Source organism: Rattus rattus, chromosome 2, assembly GCF_011064425.1.
Source record: "Rattus rattus isolate New Zealand chromosome 2, Rrattus_CSIRO_v1, whole genome shotgun sequence".
NCBI classification, from domain to species: Eukaryota; Metazoa; Chordata; class Mammalia; order Rodentia; family Muridae; genus Rattus; species Rattus rattus.
In genome coordinates, this window is record NC_046155.1 from 202,961,090 (window position 1) to 202,976,232 (window position 15,143).

Genomic DNA, 15,143 nt, shown 5'->3' on the forward strand with positions numbered 1-15,143 from the left:
TGTGTGGTGTGTCTGAGATCAATGTACAGCTCACTCCTTGAATAAAGTCCTTTTTTTTTTTTGAGGCAGGGTCTCTCACTTGAGTTTACCAATTAGGCAAGATCGGTTGTCTGGGGTTTGGGGGCTCAGAGATCCACTAGGCTTTGTCTCCCCAGTGCTGGGATGTGCCATAAGCTGGTGGTTTGTTTGTTTGTTTGTCTTTAGTGGATGGTGGGTGTTCATCTCGGATCTTCAAGCTTGTGTGGCATACACGTTACTTACTGAGACATCTCAGCCCCACACAAGGGCTGCCCTCTGTTTATATTTATGCAGAAGGCAGAAACCAAATTCTCCTTGGCTTTTTTGAACTAAACATGTTCACAAAATACTGTAGTAAACTGTAGCTATTACAAAAAGCATTATCCCCTATTTTTCCATATTTTGATGAAGTGTTCATTTTGAGTCATTTTCAGAAAGAAAGAATTCACTCCTAAAATTAAATAAAATGTCATAAAGGTACATGTTGGGCATAAGGATATTTATCCCAAATATTGTTTATCTCACAGTGAAATTTAAACTGTTTTAGTTAATAGGTATAATCTTGAATTTCTCTATGTGAAACAAGTCCCTAGGCATTCTGATTTCTTGAATATCCAGTGTTTGAGAAGGTGGAGAACTATTTCTTCTTGGCCAGCTTTGTACAAAAGCAGTCCATTTATTTGCAACGCCATGCAGAGACTTCTCCTCATGAGGATGTATTATGCTGAGAGTACTTGAAAAAGTAGTCTTGTGGTGACTAACAAGACAGTGTATCATCACAGGAGACATGGACAAAACCTCAGCAGACCCCGACAGATAGCTCTCCACATGATGCCTTTGGCATACTCTCATGCCGAGAGTGTACAGGTCACAGTGAACCCTACCTCCTTACAAGCCCTAATTATTTTTGACTAATCACAGTGTTGAGCATGACTTGTTGACCAGATCCATTGTAACAGCAGATATTGAAGATGAGATATGTTCTGTTCTTTAAAATGGAGGAAGAAAGCATACAGCATGCTTGCAGTGCCAGAGATATTTATGTTGGAAAATGTAGTCCCCTCACAGCGTGGCTGCTGATCATAAGTTAATTCCAGGACATTCAGCACCCAACTGACAGACAGTACAAAAGCTTCTGGGTATTTTGAAGTCAGAGGAGCCACTAATGCCTCCTTGCCCCACACCATAAAAACAAAAGGACTGCCACCCTTTCTCAGCCCACACCATGAAGTCAGAGGGGCTGCCGCCCATTCTTCCCCAATACTAGTTAAGGTTTTGTCAGATGTCTCATCATTAACCCTGAGAGCTGACGCTTCTCATCACAGACATTTGCTAGCATGTTGAAGTACAAGCGAGGGGGAGATGAGCATGGAGAATGGGGTAAACACACCGAGGACATTTCAGGAACTTCAAAACTTCAAAAGTTAGAGTAAGGTAGGAAAGAAATGAAGCACAAATTGGCCTCAGTATGCCTTTGTGACTGGTTCTGTTACTTTCTGATTCTACAAATGTTAAGGGGTCTTAGGCGGCTGGTAAAACACATGACTGGACATTTAGTGAATTAAGTAAGGTTTGCCTGCCCTCAGGGTTCCTGTGTTTCTGTCCTAAAGCTGCTGTTGATCTAGTATATTCTCCAAGTCTCTTAACGCCCTTAAGTTCCTCATTGTCCTCTCTGCTTTGCCAGGCCTTTGTCTCTGCCTCTCCCTCTCCTACCCTTTCAGTCTCCTCTGATTGGTTGTTTGCTCAGTGTCTGTAGCTTCCTGGGGATCTCTACACCACTGTGAAGTTTACAACCTTTCAATATCAGATGAGTCAATGGAGATCTGCCAAGCAAGCAGCTTCCCACACCAGACATGCTCCAGTAGCCTCATTTAAATTTGGATTTCCCCTTTTTTGTGCCATCGACCGTGGAAGATGACATAGCCTGATGGCTTTTTGCAGGGAAACAGAATATGATTAAGATCTTAGGATACCATCATGCTAATGAAACACAGGGTGAAAGCTTTTTTCTATCTTAGCTTTTCTTGATTTGGGTCAGAACCGCCTCAGTGTATCTGTTCTACAACATTCAAAACAGAGGGCTGGTAGATAGTAGAATGAATCCCTTTGGCCTCAGAGAAGTTACAACTGCTCAGTTTCACCTAAATAGTTTACAATGATGCAGTCAGAAGTCACTCAGGAGGCAAGATTCTCCCTTGTGAAGGCTTATCAGCTAAGAGCAGCATGGGAATAAATCAGGACAAACTAAAGAACTAGCTTCAAGAAGGGACACTCAGATCAAGTGGCTGGCCTGCAGGGCAGCTTCTCAGCTCCGTCGGTCCTGCCCGGCTGGGTTGCAGGCTGTGGGAACAGCAGCGTATGGAAGGGTAGAAAGAACTTCATTGTGAATTACTCAGCTTGACCTCCAAGTATTTTTTTTTTTGTCTTCACTCAGAGCAAAGCAGACCTGACATGTTTAAGACTCCTGTGCGTGCCTCTGTCTCTGTTTTAACTTTTCTTTCTTGACAGTCATGTTTTGAACTCATACACATATAGAGTGAACTTTGGTCACTTCTACTCTCTCTTATCTGCCCTGCTCCTGTCTTCCACCAAAATCATTTTTCCTCCCACCAAGTCCCCTTATTTAGGATTGCATGCATGAACTTGTGTCATTTACCACAGCTTAGGTAATTTACAAAGAACACACTATTAAAGTAGATAGCACCCTCTCCCGTAACCATTAACTAACTACTCTACCCCAGAGAGAAGCGAAGCCTCACATCATCAGTCTTATTTTAAAGATCATCTTTTGCTCGCAGGTCCAAGAAATCCACAAATTTGTCTAGATACATGCCGAGTTTTACTTATTCCTGTGTACTCTTGATTCCTAGTTTACCTCATTTCATGAAAATGAGAAGTAAATTATTTACTCCTTACTAGTCTTGCGGAGGCCAAAAGTAGTGCTAAGAATAAAGATTGTTCTCATTCTCAATGAGCTAAGAGGTGTAGCTCAGCTCCCAGTGGACAGAGGAGGGGCAGGGTTCTGCAAAGCCTAGGGGTCCAGACCCACAAAGTATTGCCTCCTGAACAAAGCAGTAGGACAGCAGGTGTGTGTTTCAGGAGACGGGAAGAACAGAGATTGGAACAGCAGAAAAGCAGGTATGAAAAGACAAGGCTGAATCATTAAAACATGTGAGGGGTCTTAACCTGGTGGTATTCCCTGGCCACCATTTTCCCTCCTGAGTTACCTTTCCCTTTTTTCTTTCCATCTGTTCATATTAATGTCAGTCCCTCATGAAACACAAGGGAGGATATAGGACTCCAGTTTAGGCTGAAGACCTGTGTGCAGAAAGATTTGTGGGATTCTGGACCTGTACATGCAATGCATTGCCAGGTTATATCGGATGAGAAGAGTGGGGCTTTGAAGAAAGGAACACTTTTGAACTCGATGGATATCTGTCCTGAGCCTGGGCCAAGTAGTGCCTGATGGCCCAGGTGGGTGGTGGTAATCGACAGATGCCAGGAAGCTCTTTAGGCCCTGAAATGAGTGCACTGGAATTGAGGCCCAGAGCCTACCCATCCTGAATGCTAATATTGAGGGCAGCTCATTCAATTAATCCAGAAGAAGAACACGGCAGCAGTAAAGAATCCTTGTGTGTTGTGACCAAATGGCGAGGAAGATGTCAGACACACTAGAAACAAGAGGGACCACCACGGGACAGCAAGGGTGTGGACTATCTAAGGAAAATGTCTCCCTTCATAATGAGGAATGACAGCTCAAACCAGCAATGGACCGTAGCAAGATGTCCAAGTTGGAAATGGAGTTATCAAGTTGCAGAATGGAAGAAGTTTATCAGAAGAGTGAATGAAAGAGTCAATGAGATAGGACAAATACATGGTAATAAGAGTCAGCAATGTGACTGACTAGGATCTGGCAGGACAGAGGAGAGGAGACAAGGATAGAAAAGCCATAGTGGGCTCACTTGTGGAACATCTTCCATCATCTGCCGTTTCACGATATTTCAGAGTCACTCATTGAGTTGGTGCATCAGACTTTTTAGGAGGAGCAAGGGGGTCCAAGATGTTGTCTCCCCATATAGGACTTGTACGGTTGGTAAGTGAGGCTGTCACAGATATGATACCCTTGGCTGAGGAAAAGAGAGGAAGTCCATGTCAAAGCTGCCAGGGCCAAAACTTACCAAGCCCTACCATGTGGCACCAAGACAAGTGAGCACCCTCTGAGGGAACCCTACTGCAGTGACAAGAGCCTCTGCAACAAAGTGAGCAGGAGAAAGCCTGAAGGGAGGTGGGAACTGCAAGCAAGACCTGCTGAGTTTGGCATTTCCTGCTTTATCCCACCCTGCCTGCCTCAACAGATCCATCCTGGGATGGAGGTGAAGTTGGGGAGGAGACTGGGACTCACCTGACAGCCAATTCACAGAACTGGGAGATAGGGAAACAGTGAACCCTCTGGTGCAGGCTTAGGGTGACTGGTGTGTCACCAGGCCATAGTGATTGATGGGATTCAGTGAACTGGTTCACATCAGAGCTATGCTGACAGTGTCTAGGACCACCTTTGTGTCTGCATGGTGTCCCGTCTTCCTAAGAGACCTCTCAGTGTGACGCTGTTCTCCTTTTAAAATGTGATGCTGTGAAAAGAGCTTTTAGATGTTTCCAGGGCAGCTGGAGATGGTTGCAGTGCATGGCGTCTCCAACCATGAATTCTGCATTCTGATGTCCTACCAGAAATGTGCTCCCCACATCCCCCATACAAACTAATGTTCCTCGAGCCTCTAGAAACTGTCAGCTGGAGTCTTGCTCAACCTGTGAAAATCACAGGGAACCTAGGTACCCATCTCAGTTCCATGTCATTCAGAAGGAGCCCCTGCTGGGGGTGCATTCGCAGTGGAAAGCTGTCTGCTGCAGCGTACAACTAGGCTTTTTCCAGGGCCTCTCAAATTGCAAATTGAACGTGGGCTCTGTGTGTGTGTGTGTGTGTGTGTGTGTGTGTGTGTCGTTCCTATGCACATCAATTAGAGCCTACATTTGGAAGGGCATGTAGAACAACACCTTGTCAGAAGGGCACTGCCTTGCCACCCCTGAGGTTGCCACCCAGAAGTAGGTCCCTTATCAGAAGCTTAGGCAAACATTTTCATTTTCCTGTCTCATGACCGTCTGGTCTTTTATCAAATATGCTCTGGGAAGGTTAAATAAGTAAATACAAGAACAGCCATTTGTAGCAGCAGTCGCTGTACCCACCAATGTCTGTCTAGTGATTCACCCTCTCGTGTTTGTCATTTCCTGCGTGTGAAGGTTACAGTCCGAGAGTTCCACCAATCACGCTCATTATTTAAATGAGACAAATGAGCTGTTGTCAGGGAATGTGATCTGAGTGACTTTATTATTCTGACCTAGTGTAAATGTCATGACCTGTCTTGGGTTTCCAGTGGCAAGAGAAAGAGGCAGGCTGTCGAGGTGACAGCGGCCTCTCCATAAATCAAGAGTCCCAGACGTTATGATAACTTTTATTAAAGAGCAAATGGATTTCTTGACATTAGGCTTTTATACATTCCAGTCGGTGAAGTAAATGGAACCGCTTTTCCCCAAAGAGATGAAACTGATTCGGCTCCTGTGAGGGGAGAAAAGAAATGCTTCTCAATTGACTGAACTTGGCGAGCATCTGTTATGCATATGTAATGAGTGAGTGAGACCACAGCACATAGCTAGGAGAGAGGAGAGAGGGGCCCTCCTGTGTGACTCCTGCAGGAGACCTGTGGCCAGTGATGGCTGACACGGGGTCAGGTCAGCAATATATCCAAATGGTAACATTTACAGCCGGCTATTTTACTTCACGTCCTTTATTAATACGTTTCATCACATGAGAAGGTGAAGCTAATTAGGTGACGGAGTTGTGATGGATGGCACCTCCAATCTGCTATGAATGTCTTCTACCCACTCCCTCCCAGCCTCCCATTAGCCACAAGGTGTGTGGTGGGGTTTGTCTGAGCTCTGCCGCTTTCTTTGTCATATTTGTGGAAATGTGGGAAGTGGCTCCTATCTCTGAAAATAGCCATTGTGAAAGCCTGTAATAATTCATCTCCATTGTGCCACGTTACAGGAAATAAATGTCATTGCGGAGAAATCAGAAGCTACACATTAATTAATACATGGAGTGAAAAATATATTTCTACAGGTTATAAAACATTTATAAAATATTAGAATCATTGTCTAATTACAAAGAGAAACATAGTTTAACATTCCTATAGAGACAAATGTGGTATTTTATATTCAGCTTGATCAGGGTGCGATTTTGCTTTTTATTTTTCTGTAGAGTCTTCCAAAGACAGGGGGATGATTTACTTAAGTCGATATAATATTGGGTCTTGCTAGGAAAGGTGGCTGGATGCTCAGCTGTTTTTATATTTCTAAGACCTGGAGAGGACCTAATAGAAGAGTCTGTTAAGGACCAGGAATCATGTGCTCTCTCTGAAGATCCCTGCTTCTATCAGGGATCCTTGACTGAGACATTCAGAGAAAGAAGTACCAGCATCACTCGGTTTCTTTCCTAGGAAGAGGCCATGAGCCAGTGAACAAGTGCAGCATACCTGTGGGCTGTGATGAGAGAGTCCATTTGGATTGATGTGAGAGAGATCTCCAGACACAGGCTATCCTGAGTGTCAGTGATCTCATTTCAGTTTCTCACATTTCATACTGAGACTGAAGTGATGGGAAGACTTGTTTCACTGCACAGACAGAGCATAACTTTGGCCCAGTCTGAGATTTTACAAACTGTGTCTTCTTTCCTGTTTTCGTGTCTGATGGATGCACACACGCACACGCACACACACACACACACACACACACACACACACACAGGGGTAGACATGGCTTATACTCTGCATATGAACACACACACACACACACACGCACACACGCACACACACACAGGGGTAGACACGGCTTATATTCTGATACGAACACACACACACACACACACACACACACGCACACACGCACACACACACAGGGGTAGACACGGCTTATATTCTGATACGAACACACACACACTCATACACACACACACACACACACACATCGGGCAGACACACATTACACACACTGACACACAACACACACACACACAGGGGTGGGCAAAACACACACACACACACACACACACGCACACACACAGGGGTAGACATGGCTTATACTCTGCATATGAACACACACACACACTCACACACACACAGGGGTAGACATGGCTTATACTCTGCATATGAACACACACACACTCACACACACACACACACACACACACACACACACACACACACACTGGAAATAAGCTGCTGAGGAATACATCTAGAATGTTCTAATCTCCCAGTGTAGCAGGTAGATTTCTTTGAGGAAGTTGTCTTTAGTCTCAAGACTCTCAACACGTCCTAGTGATGAATAGCGGAAGACTGCTGGACCTACTCATGGATTTGACTCCACAGGACATTCCCAGCAGGTGATTGTTGGGAGCTTCGAGTATCTGCAAAGTTTTCTAGACCCAAACCCTGAAGTGGAGCATGCACAGGTTAAAGATTCATGATAATGTGACACCCAGGATCCCATGCAGATCGGTAAGATGTGTGTGTTTCACCAGTGAAGTTTTCATTAAGTCATTTAAATAGTGTGTCAGTCGCTGGAACTCTATCCTTCATAAGGGTTGCGCATGGTGCTTTTCTGTGAAGGACACAAGGCCTAACTTCTTAAGGCAGAGCCTTGTACTCGATTCAGTTGCTGAAGTCAGGGACTGAAATTAGCATGCCATGCTAGGCGTGCCAGCATGCGAGCAATTCCAGACCAGAGGAAGGCTGAGGCACGGTGAGGTCTTGAGCCTAGAAGTTCTAGGCTATTGTAAAACTTTCTTTCAATAAGATAGAGAAAATAAAGTGTTCATCTCCATGGAATCTATTGCTTTCCTCTCACCATTGACCTCCATTGCCCCGACCAGACAGTGTATGAGGTAAGGACAACCTTCTCTTGTGCCTATTTATTTTTCCTGTAGTGAATGGAAGAGTTGTGCTGATTCTCCCTCTGTTTGCATTTAATTATAAATTGGATACCTTCCCTCCCTATGGTGAACAGCCCTGTTGGTCCATGTGTTCAAGGCCCACAGTGATCTCTAGAAGAAGACAGACACTGGAAAAGTCCATGAACAGATGGTGACTTGTGACGCTGGACACTCAATTCTCTACCACCAAGCAGTGCTGTGCTCTGTGCCCGCTCTGCTGAGATACTCTGTCACACACATACACCACACTCACATACACACACACTCACACATACATACACTTACACACACTTAAATACATGCACTCACACACACACACTCACAAATACACTCACACATACACACTCACACACTCTCACGCACACACATACTCATATACACACATACATACATACAAACACACATTCACACACACACACACACACACACACACGACACACACATGCACATACACCTCTGTTTAACTACTGTGTCCATTTTTATCACATCAGGCTTTGTAGCAGATCTTCAAATTTCCGATGCTCGATTTCAGCATCACTGTCTTCCGTTGCTTGGCTGCAACCACCCCAGGCATTTTGCTCTATACATCCTCTGCAATGTAGAGTTAGGACTGTCAATACCCCATATATTTTATTAGTAATTTTTTACTCCATTACTTTCAATATCTCTATCCCCAGAGTTTTAGAGAATTAAAAAGTTTAAAATTGGAACATCCTCCCCACCCCCAGTTGTATCTTCAACTAATCACATACACTGAACTCTAGTCTTTGCCCTTTCAAAGCCCTTTCCCTGTTCCTACAACAGAGAGATCTTTCATGAAATACAGATACTATTTCTGCTCATTCAATGTTAAAACCTGTCTAGCCCACTAACCCTCTCGGTACCTATGGGACTTTCTGGAGACCTTGTTCTGACCATGAGCTTATATGGCTGCTGCTTGGCTGTATCTGTAGGGGAGGCAGGCTGGCAGTAATGTGCGAGAGTCCTTTTCTAAAGATGATTGTGAGCAAGGGACTAGACCTCAAAGTCTACCTTCCAGTCCCATGTGCTTACCTGTAGCAGACCCCTCACTCCATAGCCCATTGTTTGCTGCTGTAAGCACCTCACACCCCTAACCTGGGCTTGACGTAAGAAAGACCCAACCTCCAAGCTGTTCCTTTTTCTATATTTCCTCCTTCCTAGGTCTGAATCTATCACATATTTCAAGCTAGGAGTCCCAACAAATGCCATGTCTGCTCTTCAAGATCCTGCTAGCACTTCACCTACAGGTCCATGGGCATGCTCTTTAAAATTTACATTCACACTTCATTGCTCTTAATCATCATGGACTAAATTGAATAGAAGACTACGCCTCCATTTTCTTTGCTTAGCCTATACTATCTCAATCGAGCATGGAGTGTGTTCCATGGTGAGCAGCTACAAACATGTTTGGAAGATGTGCTGTTTCTTGTTTGTTCTCTTGTTTTTGAACTGATTTTGAAACATTCTTAGGATCTGATTTTCATGCCTTTCAGGAACTAATGGGACTAAAGGAACACGTATTCCATTTCCAAGTGTTAATAGAGTGATTTTAATGGAAAAATATTTGTCAGAAATAAATGCCAGATTTCCAGTTCTATATTTTTCTAGGACATTGCAGTTAAGTTTTGTCTGTGATTGAGAAATACTTGTCATAACACTTTTAGAATAATTATTTTATATGAATATTAGTCATAGAAAAGAAACTGATGATAAGGCCAGAAAAAGTGACCAAATTATTTCATCAGTATGTATTTGTTCTTTGAGCAGAAGTCTGCCAGGAAGGAACTGTGCATTGCCTTAGAGTTAAGTCATGAATGAGGAGCTCCAACTGGATCTCTCCATTTTCATAGATGCTTATCACAGTATTTTGTCTTAGAGATTTTATAGGAAGGGGCTTTGGTTAAAATTTTTTTCTGAAAATTGTATAATCACTGTCTTAATTCGCTTTCTTGTTACTGTACTACAACACAAGGGCTAAGCCAAATTATTAAAACAAAGAGTTCACTTTTAGCTCCTAGTTAGAGACGGTTAGAATTCATATGTTGTGGTCAACATGACAACAGGGTGGCAGACACGACACCAGGAGTGAGAGTCTGAGACTTCACATCATGAGTCACAAACATGAAGCAAACGAAAGACCCTGGACGTGGCTCAACAATTTCAACTCCGAAAGCACAGCCCCAGTGATGTGCTTCCTCCAGCCACACACACCTTCTAAACCTCCTGAAGAGCACCACCCACTGGAGATTCAAGTATCTGTGTCAGCCCCTATGAGGCCTGCTTAGCTGATTCTGTGGGCTGTGTTCTCCTGGTGTGTTCAAGCCGTCTGGATCCTACAATCCTTCCTCTCCCTTTTCTGAGAAGCTTTCCTTGAGCACCATGGGGGAGGGATCCAACAGAGACCTCCAATTTGGGTGCTCTGCCTAATGTTTCATTGGGGAAGGGTGTTCTCATTTTCTTTTGAAAGCAGACCTCTGACACCACTGACCCTTCTGGAAACACAACACTCAACAGAAATGGTTGTGTGTATGTGTGAGCCTTAAGTTTGGGAAGAGGTGCTGTATTTAATATAGTGTTCTATTCCACCGCCTTGCCAAAGTCTTAATGACTCTGAGATATTTAAAGCTGCTCTCACAGAGTGCAGGGTCTGTGAGAGAAAAGAGAAGTGTGTTCAGAGCAGGGGAGAGGGGATACAGGAAGGATGTGACAGAGCTGGAGAGGTAGAAAGCTCAAGAAGCACAGGGAAAGAAGGGGAATGGGTTTCACCAATAACCATTGGTGGAGGCTCATATCAGCAAGTGAGGCCTGTGAGTTTCACATCCAGAAAGGGAGACTTGAACAAAATCCTTTGAAAAATATCTTTGTTATAGTTTGAATGAATTGTGGCCTATGAGGCAAGTCCAGAATTCAGTCATTCTCTGCGAAGACAATTTCACTGACCTCATTCACACTGCACATACTTATTTTCTTTGGCTGCTACAGAAACCGGATCCTGTTCCAGATTCTGGTCCTTCACAGAGTTTTCAGGCTGCCATCTTGCCTGCCTGGGTTCACATTACTCTCCTCTTCTCTGTTCCCGTGTGTCACACCCAGGAGGTCTCGCCATCTTTAGTTCACAGTTTAGGAGCACAACTGAACCCAAGGCAGTAAGAGAGGAAAATCCCATTTGCCACCTCTCCAGAGTTGTTACGCAACAACTCCATGGCTGTTGCTCACAAGTCCTGGCCTCCAAGATGAGTCAACTGTGACAGAACTCAGAAACTCTCCTCTGTAGCAAGATCACCCCAACTGGAACCAGGCCCACAAGCAGCAAGGTAAGAGATACTAGACATAGACATCAGACAGCTAACTGTTGTCAACTTGAATAAAGCTGCAAGACCCCTGCTTGATTGATGGGCAAGGTGCCCATGCTAGCTGACTAGAATTGCTCCCAACAAGAACTCTCTAAGCTTAGTGAAATAACCCACCAGGTGAGTATCACCCTACGGTCACCCTGAGTACCCCAGAGCAAAGCTCCAGTCAGGCAGGCCTTCAAGATGGTTAAGATGGATTGTGCCTTTCGACACTCCCGTCACATCCCTCCCTCCCCCGTTTTTTTCTTTCTCAAGAGAAAAACCTGTCACAAGGATACTGGAACACTAAGACAAATCTCAGGCTGTAATTTATGGAATGTTGCATACCATTTAGCCAGCAGATCTCTGCGGCTCCATTATAAATGTCAAAAGCTTTGACTACACGCCGCAACCGTGTAGGAAAGAAATTTTAAAACATAAATTATAAGGCCCTTTAAAATGTATAACCCTGTACCGGCAGCCTAGTCTTACCAGGTTGTCATGATCTTTCACGTAAATATGAGGCTAATGTCTTTTTAAAGCACTATTTTGTCTTCCTGGCTGATGGAGACATCTCTTAAAAAGTGAGTTTTTAACATTATATTTAGGAAACGGTGAAGATGAGTTTTGGTCCAGAGATGTGGGGACTCACCCTTGGCCTTGAAGCCCAGAAGTGGCCGTTTGTGGAAATTATACCCATTGTCATCTAACCATGGTAGAATAGCAACCCAAGGACAAAGGCATAGATAGACACATGGTAATAAGTCTCTTGCTACCCCTGTCCTGCAGTGGTTCCTCTGTAGAACAGCCAGCATCTCCAGTAGCTATGCACCGCTGCCAAATTCAGTCAGTCCTCTGCTCTGCCACTGGTGAACTAACACCCTTACTCCCCCAGCAGGACCCTAAACTCCCACAGGACCTGGAACTCCCTCTAGTTTTCTGCCCCAGATTGCCCAGACCCTGACATGAGTATTAATACTCAAGTGAAGGGGAAGCTGATTAGAAAACCCAGAGAAATAGATACGGAAATAAAGAGTCCTCCTTTCCCCCAGTGAAGTGGCTGCCTAGAGAACATGGACTAATGGAATCAGAGTACAGTAGAAGAGCAATCGCTTCCCTACTGAGGCCTGAAGGTTGCTCGGTGCTGTCAAGGGCCACACAGATTTCACAATCGTGGTGTAGATGCCCATGCATCCTCTTCCTAGGGTGCACCCTGGCAGACAATGGCTGCCCCTTCTCAGCTTCTGACTCCACTGGCTTAGTGACCAGGGCTGTGAAAGCCGGAAGCAGGAGATATAGACCTTGTTGTGTAACTGTAATCAAACCTGAGTGCCTTCTCACCTCTAAAGCTTTGCAGGAGTTTCAAGTCCCTTCAGTGACAGCTGAAGTGAGCAGCATTGAAGAGAATTCAGAAAGAGTGCCTGACCTCTACTCAGCGCACGGCGTTTATGATCCCTCTGCTCCAGGTGAGGTGCTGGAGTAAAGGGAGCTCAGGTCCCAAAGGAAGAAGAATTCAGAGTACTTCCTTTCCCTCAAGCACCAGCCTTCTGCTCTCAGTTTACCAGGAAACTGTCAAATGTGAAATGTGTAGACTTCCACAGTGGAGGGCATGGATTGAGCATTTCTGGGGCTTTTCCCATTCTTTTATATTTTTGTAACTACCATCTCTCTGATAATTAAAATATTCCTTAATTTCCTTGTCCTGAGATGACTCTGCCAGTTGGTTCTCAATCTGCAGCTCCTTTGACTGCTTTGCCTTTCATGGTCAAATATCTCTTGTTCAGATGTCTCACTTTGGATCAGAATATGTGAATCCTTTGCTACTCTCAAGTTTGTTGTGCTGCCAGAAGTGTGCTCCTAGCATCCTGTCAGTCTTTGTTGTTCTTGTTCTTTGGGATGCACATTCCCTCCCTCTAATCCTCAGACACTTTCTACAATTTCTCTTTAGACCATCTGGGAACCTCCTCATTTGGAATTTTGTGACCCACCCGCTCAGTGTATAGGCTGGAGCTTTTGCCCCTGAATTTGTTTATAATCTCGTAAGAAGGCTTCTCAGAGTACAAAAGCAAGTTTGAAGAAAGAGGGGAAAAAAGCGCCACACTGATCAAGACAGCAAGGTAGATGGTGAATCTTGGGGATTTTGGATGTCCAGTCTGTAGTCAAGAGCTCATGATATCCTCCACAGGCAATAGGGATGGTGTGTTCTGACATATACTGAACGAGCAACAAACATGAGTTAAGTTTTTAATAAATATCGGTCCCTTCCCAATCATTCTACCCTGCGGTGAGAGCATATTCCAAAGGCTTGCAGTCTGGGGAGTGTCAAAAGTTGAGTCAGAGAATCAGGGCTATGAGACAAAAATTCTTAAGTATTGGGGACGTTCAAAAATAAAGACAGTGCTCCCCACTGACTGTTGGGAGTCCCTATCCTGCCATCAAGGTGGGGGCAGCTTCCCTTCCAAAATTGTTTCTGAGTTAGCAGGCACATTTTCTGAGGTAAAACTGGTATGATAAAGAGCTGCTCTTTCACCAGGAAGCACGTTTGCTCACGATGCCACCATCCCCTAGGGGCACAGAGCAAGAAAATAAGCACATCAGTTGTCGTCATGACAGGATAAAAATGGAGCCATCATATTTCAATAACACCATGCGATGAGCAGACCCATCCGTGATGAGTTATGGACTCTCCTCTCGCTCCGACGATAAGTTAATATTCTCTCCCCAGGATAATTAGAGTAAAGTTCAATTACTGACCCCGCATTGCCATGTGGGCCACACCATGGGTTCTGACACAGCGCTTTCCACATTTATCTTTTCACCTAACGCGCTAAATCTGCATCACCGTGGTGATTAATCTTGCTGAGCTTCTCCCAGCTTGTCCTATTCTTCTTGAGTGACCTAGCAGGTCCCTGGAGTCCCCTTGAGCACTTTGTGAGCAGGCCCATTACACTGTGTTTCTATGCCAACTTATGTCCCTTTTTTGTGTGTGGGTTATTGTGGTCATTTGCAAAGTTGTGTCAAATATACCTTCCCGTTTTGATCACCCCCTGCTAAGCACAGCCACCGCCAGCTGCCTGCAACCTGTGCCTTGTTGTGTTGTGGTCACACACAAAACCAGAGGCCCCTTATATCCATGGGGTGTGGCAAGGGAGAATAGATTATTAATCTTTGAGATGCTTACCTTGTGGACTTCTAACCTCCTTTTTAGTCATGGTTATTTTTTCCTCTCGGAGAAGCAGAAAGGCCAGAAAGAACCACGGCACACAACCTTGGCCAAATTCAGGTTGTTTTGTTTTGTTTTTTGGTGTGTGTGTGTGTGTGTGTGTGTGTGTGTGTGTGTGTTTTGTTTGTCTGTTTGTTTTCTTGTTTTCTGATGAGAGCAGAGGAAGAAGAGGCTGAAACTATTAACTGATAGGGTATTACATCAGTAAAACCCTCTAACAACAGAAAATCACTAAGTCAATCCTTCAATCTGAAACCACCATATATTTCAATTTGGGATTTATAGGGTTTAAATAAAAAAGATACATTTGCCTATTTAGTCCTGATAGGAGAAGTATTAGGTGTTGAGAGGATTTCAGGGTTTCTGACTCACGAGACAGCATGAGTACAATGGCCTGGGCCCAGGGATCCTGGGGGCTGAGACCAAGTCTTCCCAGGGCTGATGGCATCATTTATGGGATGATCCAACTGAAGTGTCCTCTCCTTAAAGCAATAATTGATCCATTGTTTTC